Consider the following 9,110-nt stretch of genomic DNA (forward strand, 5'->3'; position numbering starts at 1 on the left):
GCCCCCCTGACTGAGTCAGCCTGCTGTCACCGTGCAATGCACAAACACACACGCGCATAATCCTGTGTGTTTTACATTCATACATTTATGTGATAGACATGTGCACATGCTAGTGGTGGGAATGGATTTTTACATGTACTTAGGTCTTGTATACGGAAGAGCATTAGGGCCACACATAAAAAAAAAATAGAGTTCTGACTTTAAATTCAGAATTCTGACTTTAAACTCAGATTTCTGACTTTATTCTCAGAATTCTGACTTTAAATTCAGAAACCTGACTTTAAACTCAGATTTCTGATTTTAACTCAAAATTCTGACTTTATTCCCAGAATTCTGACTTTAAATTCAGATTTCTGACTTTAAATTCAGAATTCTGACTTTAAATTCAGATTTCTGACTTTAAATTCAGAATTCCGACTTTAAAGTCAGAACTCTGAGAATAAAGTCAGAATTCTGACTTTAAAGTCAGAACTCTATTTTTTTTATGTGTGGCCCTAATCCTCTTCCGTACTTGTACCATATATAAAAACAATTAAAAGTTACATGCACTTGAGTATTTTCCATTTATACCACTGACTTTCTATCACACGGCGGTCAGTTTCCTGTGATGCTAATATTAATATTGTCATAACATCAAACTTCTCTGTTCCAGGTGCAATTTTAATAACTTGTAGTGAATCCAAAAATATCACAATTTCAGGTATAATCAGCAAATAAAAAAATATAATCAGGGATTGTTTGAATGCTAACATTAGCTGCTTTGATTAAGATGTTTATGCAACATAAGTAAACCTCTTATTCATCTGTGATTAAAATGTATCTTTAGGATTCAATTATGTAGACTATCAGTTAATATAACAAAATAGAATTGTTAAAGAATGGTCATCAAGTTACCTAGAGCCAAGTAGCAATAGTCCTAAATCAGAAGAGGGTTTGAGTTTTGGCATGTGTAGCAACAAATCATTTGAATTATCTTGTAGTTGCAGTCCTGCTAAATGTATCTGACGTCTCTAATTACTTATTGAAGGCAATAATCTACAGAATACACTCGTGCAAATCCAAATTTAAATTGGCAATTCAGCAGAATAAATTCTTGACTTTTGGTATTTTCTGATGCACGTATCTGTAATCTGTGATGCCCATAAATATTTAAATGTTGGTCTTTACTTTAAAGGAGTCATTAATACCAAATGGTTTCTCTTCTTTTATTGAAGTAAAATATCTGAGTGCTTCCACAAATGATGCCTTCACACACTGTTCTTTTCAAGCTGCACAAATGCACTATTGTATTACTGTTTACAACATGACTTGTATAAACAAACAGTGTATGTTGATGTCCATTGTTTCTTTTTATAGATATTTATACAGTATATTCTGCTATTTTTTTCCACTGACCTTTGTTGTCCTTTTTTTGAGCTTTCATTTTCTGTCTTCTGAAAAAATCATCTTGAACTTATTTGTAAGAAAAAACACAAATAAAGAGGGACAAAAATCTTGTACCTTGCTAATAAAGCAGATTGTAATACTGAAATGGTTTCAATCGAAGGGAATTAAGGTCAAGTGTACAGTCAATGGGTTAAGTATCAAATTAAAAAGTAATTCAGGATAGAGTGACGACTACCTCTCCGGAAAATCTGTTTTCCTTTTTTTAGGGTAACTATTCCTCCTGACTCTGTGACTTCACAGTTAAACGTGACTTTAAACCCAACAGAGCCATCTAAATGTGGCCAGTGGTTTGAAAAAAACTTTCAACCTAGGGAGAACAGTGACAGACTGGTTTTCATTTTGGAGAACAGTAACAAGCTTGTTGCTTGTTGATCTTAGAAATGACACTTGATACAGTAACGTAGATATCAGCACATTTGGTTTCGGGACATCACACACATGAAATATTGGATCCCCTCACTGTTAGGAGTAAGAATCTAGTAACCATCTCTTTGACCTCGGGAAGCACAATATTTTAATGTTTTTGGTATTAAGTACAAGCCTTAATTATAAAGATTTCTCTGGACATCTTTAAAAGTAGCTTTTCAATAATTGTACTTGTAAAGTGGTTAATATAAAAGTGTCATCCGTCAATAAATGGAATTTGGTGGTTGTCCACTCAATAAAAAAATCAAGACACATTATTTTAAATGTTGATGTAACCGTGGAAGATTTTTTTCACGTTGTTGAGCAGGAAATCCCACAGGCGCTGTTTGCTTGGAGGGATTGACCCTTTACCTTCTCGGCCATCTTGAGCTGTTTTGTCTACAGGTCTAAACACATTTCAACAGGAAGTCATGTGGATGTCTCAATGGTGAGGCGCACCTCTCGGATGTCATCAGCATTTGTCTTTGTATGTGCCAATAATCTCTCAGCTTCATCTTGCATGTTGCCTCCCTTCCTGCTCTGTTCTGTGCTTTGTCTGCGTTTTGTTAAAAGGAGGAAGTTTGTCTCAGAATCATTGAATAATCAGCAGAAAATGACCACAGTTTACCTAGTTAACCAATGTTATGACCAAATAAGCCCTGATTTTGTTAGATAGTCTCCTTCCAACTTAGTTCATAATTTTGTTTGGCAAGCCAGGCTTCACTATAAAACCTTTTTTTTATATCAAACTTTTTGTTATGATGTTTGTCCAAAGCAGACTCCATTTCTAAGTGTACATTTGAGCATCGATTGAGAAGTGAGGTTATTGGTAGCATATAGTGACAGGGTCAACCGATATTGTTTTTTTAGGGCCGATACAGATACAGATTACTAGTAGTTCATGAGACCGATAACCGATATTTGGAACTGATTTGCAATAACAGTAGAAAATGGAAATCTTTCCAACAAAATTAAGAATTTGGAATATTACAAAATCCACATCAGGACTTTGTTTAAATACTCAACCGGAGACTACTGGCAGTCAGTGGTAACCAGGCTTCAGTGTTGATTGGCTATTAAACTTGTAACGTCTTGCCAAACAGATGGTTTTATTTGTGGGTGGAATATAAGTTGAGGCAGAGTTGTTTGTGAAAAAAAAACCCAGAGGGAAAGACACACCTACTGCACAGCCAAAGTAGCATAGTTTTAATTTAATAATTCTATCGGCGTTAAATAAAATGCAGATAAAGAGTCTCCAGAGTTGTTCACAAAGACATCATGTCCACAGTGTGTTATTGCAAACCAAAAATCACAGAAACGGCGAAATTTTGGAGTATAACATCAGCATACTGTTACCGTTCACAATAAAAACAGATGAATAAAAATAACTTGCGTTAAATAGACTTTTTTTTTCAATTAATATAAAATACTGTGATTAAGCATTTTGTAACAAAATGGCGTCCTAAGCTTGCTGGAGAATTTCAAAGATCAATCTCAATTTTATCAATCAGAGAAATACAATTTATAGATAATATAAATGAAAATTTAAATAAATTTAAAACTTTTTTACAGACTTGTACAAGTACAGAGTTAAAAGTGTCAAGGATTGATGATTAATAAGTGCGTGAGGATGTGTAATTAATTCCAGTTTGACAGGTTACAGTTCCAAGGAAGAACAAAGACTTACTAAACTCTTGTCTGTTGCAAATGTCATTGTAACGTCAACTTCCAAACAACAATTAAAACCAGTATACCGGTTAAAACCAGTATACTGGTTTTTAACTCTAAAGAAGGAGATGAATTAAATCATGTAATTTTTAAATTTGACTTGATGAGTTTGAATAAAAATTAACCCGATGAATGTCCACCTACTTGATAAAACAACAAAGACACTGATGTCCTTTCCATGCATTAGTTCACTCACTGGGATCATGTGACATCTTAATTACTTTTCAGGGTGCCCTGTCCAAGTTAACATGATTAACACTTGAATATGCATGTGTTTGCTGCATAATTAATGTGCAGAGGAATGCTGGCGTGGGATTGGTCGAGCGGTTGGACCATGAGAAAGACCTCTCTGTTTGTGGGTCCACAAGGGGCACAGAGACCTCACATTGTGAGTCTGGCCAGCGTTGGGTTACTGTATTGTCCATCGTTTTCTCAACTCCCTCTCACTCTCCTGCACAGCCATGCACCAGCGAGGGGGAAGAAAGTCTCTTTTCATTGATTGGGTCAGTTGGAGCATGCACAGGAACTCAGTGAAGAGGGGAGTCTGTCAGCTGGCTACAACTGCCTTTCATGATCCTGAGCCTTTACCCAGCAACCAGCAACCTGCATGAATGCTACAAAGTGACTCATTACCTCCGACTAAGCAGGAGGACCAATCAAAGTGCAATCCTTAACGGAAAGTTATTGTTGGGATGTAACTCACCTTGGTTAGACTTCAAGATCCTCTATAAGTCCCAGAGTTCAATAAAGGACATGTTGGACAGTAAGCAGGCTGTTACAGAGATATATACGCCATTTGAAGCAAATGAAACCTTTTCAAGTTGAATTTCAAGTTGGTAAACTTTTTTTTTTCATTTAACAGCCTGAGAACAGTTCATCAACAATGCTGTATCCATGATTTAAGAATGAGAAATAAGGAAAATATATTTATAACCTGCCCCTCCCTCTTCATCTCTGTCTGCTTCTTCTTCCTTTGCAGATTTTATTTGAAATCCCAAATCGTCATACCCAGTTAGTCAAGGTAATCAAGTCCTATTGATCACTTGCTAAGCCTCTATCCCCCCATTACGGTTGTCAGTTGAAGCAAGCTAACTAGCTAACTCAACGACCTGTTCACAAGGTTGGCTGGAAAAGTCAAAAGTCAAATGAAAGGGAATGCTGCAGATTTATATTGGTGTTTTCACACCTGCACTATACAGTCCTGAAAATGTCCTGACATATTTTCTCGTCAAATGTCCATGTTAAGCCAGGGTTAGCATACGTGTAAATTCAGCAGGAAATTATAAGCACAATTCACTAAGCAAGTGGGAGGGGTTGATCATGTTTATATCATACGACAGGAGTGTTCTTCATGCAAGTCCAAGTTATCCATGTTGATACTGTGACTATGTTCAATTTCACATAGCATTGATATGAAGGCAAAAAGCTGTTATGATAGTGTTGGTCGGTCGCTTCATCTACCGTCTTAGATTTCTACATTTGCCTCCTGAGACAGACAGGGAAAATTCACGCTATGTGAGGGACATGTGTGAATAAGAAGATTTCAGAGCCTGGATTTTCTGTATCTTTGAAAACAGCTTACAAGAATTTATTTGCACATTCATCACTGAGATTGACCACATTTTTACTAATCACATCGTCCACATGGTCATTTGATTTCCTTTTTCAATAAAGATTTTGATTATATTGAATCTGAATTGGTTTGATGAATCTTTTTTTTTTAGTTTGAATTTGGAGATAACACTGATGTCACTATTGTTTGTAGTCCTCTTGTTCGCAAGATATCCAATCAATTTCAAGCATGCTCATCAAAGGTCCAGTTACTCAGATGGGCTTTCATCAATATTCAGTCAAAAAAGTGATAAGAAATTATCTTAATTTAGATTTATATGTTCTTAATCTGCTCAGCCAGCTTTTCAAATAGTTTTAGTACCTTTTCTTTATTTCTAAAATCTATATACTATTAGAAAATAAAAACCTCTTTATTATCAGGAGTAACATCGATTTGGGAAATATGGAAATCTTTTTGTGTTTTTTTTTCACTTTTACTTCAAAATGTTTGGGTTGTTGTAAGCAATCAGTATATACCTACTATATATATGTACTTTTTTTTGTTAAATTTAGCCCCTTATACCATGTTGCTAAAAGTCCAAAAAAACAGAGAGGAAATAAACTCTGCCTTTTCTGCTGTTGAATGAAAATGGCTCAAATTCAAATGTTGGGGGGGGGATTCACATTTACTTCCAGGAACCATCTCTGTTGCCCCTTACTCTATTTCCCTCCCTTTTGTGAACACTGTTACACCACCGGTTGCGCAACAGGTCTTGGCCGGAGGTCTTAGTTTTCTGTTGTTATAGTGTAACAAGGAGCCCTGTCACAAGTGTTTTGGCAAAATCCATCCCCCCCTCACTGAAACTAATGCTGGCCTCCCCCTCCCCCACATGTTAACTAAGCTGCTTCAGTCAAGCTGAGTCGTGTAAACAATGTGTATACACAGTAGTATTATAACATATCCTCCTCACTCTGAAATATTCTGCTATCTGTAAAACGGTCCAGAATGAAGGCTTTTGTTTTTGGCATGATGACAATACAAACAACACAAGTCTGTTTTAGTTCAGCTCCCTTGTACGATTTATTTACGTTGACAATGCCTGTTACCATATGGAATTTCTGCATGATCCAAAAGTAAGATTTGTCCTCTTGTTAAGTTAGAATAAATATCGGCAGTGACAAGATGATATGTGAATCAATCTTTTGCCACACTTCCTTGACATTCAGACTGCTTAGTGACCCGATGTTATTATGTTCAAGGTAAAAGCAAGGTGTGTTATCGACCTCCATTTTGACATTAGGCTGAACCGGCTTCTCATACTTTGTAATCAACAAAATTAAGTTCTCAACTTCTGCAATTGTACTACAGTCATGGAGTTATAAATGCACAAAATGATTTAACAAGGCATTATAATTGGAGGATTATACAGCGCCAACGTTAATCGCTTTCATGAATTCATTATGAGAAATTCTTCAGAAGCCCCTTTAACCCATAAAATCCAGACAATTTCAAAACATCCAGGTAGTGAAATTTTACTCATCTTCCCTTAGACGTGTCCCAAACAGTCAAGCAGAAAAAATACCTTTTCACACCAGACAACCCACACCCCTGACAATTCTACTTATTCCTCAAAGACCCATAGTATCAGACTGCACTAATGTATCATACGATATCTTGGAATACGTTGACCACTAACTGGGTCCCATCAGGCCCATAGCCACCCAAGCATACCTCTTCAGCTCTGTGGTGGATTAGTAACTGGACAGTCAGGACTCATGGCATACAGGACGACCAAGAAGATATTCAAAGCCTTCTTGCAAAGCCCTTCACCTTTCCCACGATGAGCTGGCAAATGGACTCCTCATTTAGCCAACTGTTCATCCCGTCCAGAGGTATATAATAGTCTCGTCAAGCTTTCATTTTGAAAAAATCAATTTAAATGAGAAACATATTTCTCGAGCTCCTTTAACTCTTTTCCAATGTAGTTGATGAAAAAACTGGTATGTCAAAAATACATTGATGTCTGGATAACGTGGTACCAGGAGCTGTAAACTTCACAGCTCAGTTGCCATTGTTTGATGCTGATAATCTGATTTTCTTCTCTGATGTGTGTCTTTGCTAGTTTAATTGAAAAGGCGTTTAACTTAATTTTTGGTTCCCACTTCATTGCTGTTTCGTGTGTTTTCTTTCTGTTGTATATTGTTATAAACTCTGGCTTGATTTTGTCCGGGTCAAATCTTATTTTGTTTGTCTGAATGTTTGCCATACTCAGCATATTCAATTCCTCGTATCGTTTCCATTTCTCTTTCTGAATCATCTGAACATGCGACTATCAACTTTGACCTTTTCTTACGATTATGCTCTCCGGTTCAATGAAGGAAACACATTCACAAACAGGACAGATATAAGTAATAAGCTTTTAGAAAGAGGAGACACTTCAAGTCTTTTTGGTTTTTTATTCCAGTCAACAAATTGGAACCCTCTTCTGATGTTTTTTAGGAAATATAACAGAACTGCTGAAAAGATTAGAAGACTGATACCCTGTCAGTGTGAAAAATACAACAACTAACAATCTGCAAGCTTAGCTTAGCACAAACAATGGGAACAGGGGAATACAGCTTGGCAACTGTTCAGAGGAACACAAAGCCCCTCCCAACACAACTTGAATATTATTGTATTTGTTCATAAAAACTAAACAGTAGTCCAGGGGTCTCCAATGGATGCATGTTAATGTCATAGTGATGACAAGTCCTCAACAAAATTGGAAAACAGCTAGTTCTATTTATTTATGACAAAAAGCTATCTGCAAAAAGTGTTGATGGTCCACAATCTCCATTCTTGATAACCTTGACTGACTGGGTATGACGATTTGGGACTTCAAATACATTCTGCAAAGGAAGAAGAAGCAGACAGCGCGAGACATAAAGAGGGAGGGGCAGGTTATAAATATAGCTTCCTTCCTTATCTTTGGCCTGAAGAAAAGAAAAAGGATGTATGATAATTGAATTATTGTCTGGGTTCTTTACTGTGTCTCATCCGGTGGTCCTTCAGTGAGGACATGAATGGGAAGTGAGTGATAACCCTCTGACCTGACCTGTACACATGTGGAGTTTATTTTAGAAGTCCAGGAAAGGGATGAGAGACCAGCGCCCTGATTTCTATGTCCTTCAGCTATGAATACCTCTTTAAATCACAAGGAACCAGACACCAGAGAGAAAGGTTTGTAAAAAACAAGATGCTTCAGATCAAAGGTCAGTATAAGAACTGAAGAACTTATCTTAAGAAGCATTCCTTATCACAAACATGAATTGTGAGATGCATTTAGTCATTTTCCAAAATGGCAGAGGCTATAGATGTTCAATTTTAGGGGTTGATACAGTATATAATAATTGTAGAAGAGTTCTTTCTCTGTCATTTCTAACATGCGTGAAGAAAAAGAAGAAATTCCACATACCTAATTAATTCTCTCCGCTACCATGTCTTTTCATTTCAGGCATGACGTCTTGTGTGCTAGCAAGTGTTTTACCGAGCAGAAGTGTTCTTAAAGCTGATTTCATGTACAAGACCCCCATGAGGTATCTATGGGCCATGTTCACAAACTCGGGTTACCAAAAACTGATTTGTTGAAAAAAGCCAACTGCTGCAACCAAAATCACTACTGATGAGTCCGAACCAAACATCCATCCATCCATCCATCCAAATATCCAACCATCCATTCATCCATTATACCATAGAGCTGATCCCAGTCCATCACATGGCTGACATAAAGAGACAACCAACCACTTATTCTCAAATGAATACCTACAAACCTTAGAGTCATCATTTATTCGATTTCTTCTTTGGGGTGTTTACTCTTTAAGTCATAATCCAACCCGATTCTGCCACAAACTCTCTCAACCAATCATCCTGCTGCGGTCAAACTTTTAAACCTGTTCCCTCTCTTCCGCAGTCAGCTTGTCATTTCAGTGCGATCGCTGCG

This window comes from Labrus mixtus, chromosome 2, assembly GCF_963584025.1.
Source record: "Labrus mixtus chromosome 2, fLabMix1.1, whole genome shotgun sequence".
NCBI lineage: Eukaryota > Metazoa > Chordata > Actinopteri > Labriformes > Labridae > Labrus > Labrus mixtus.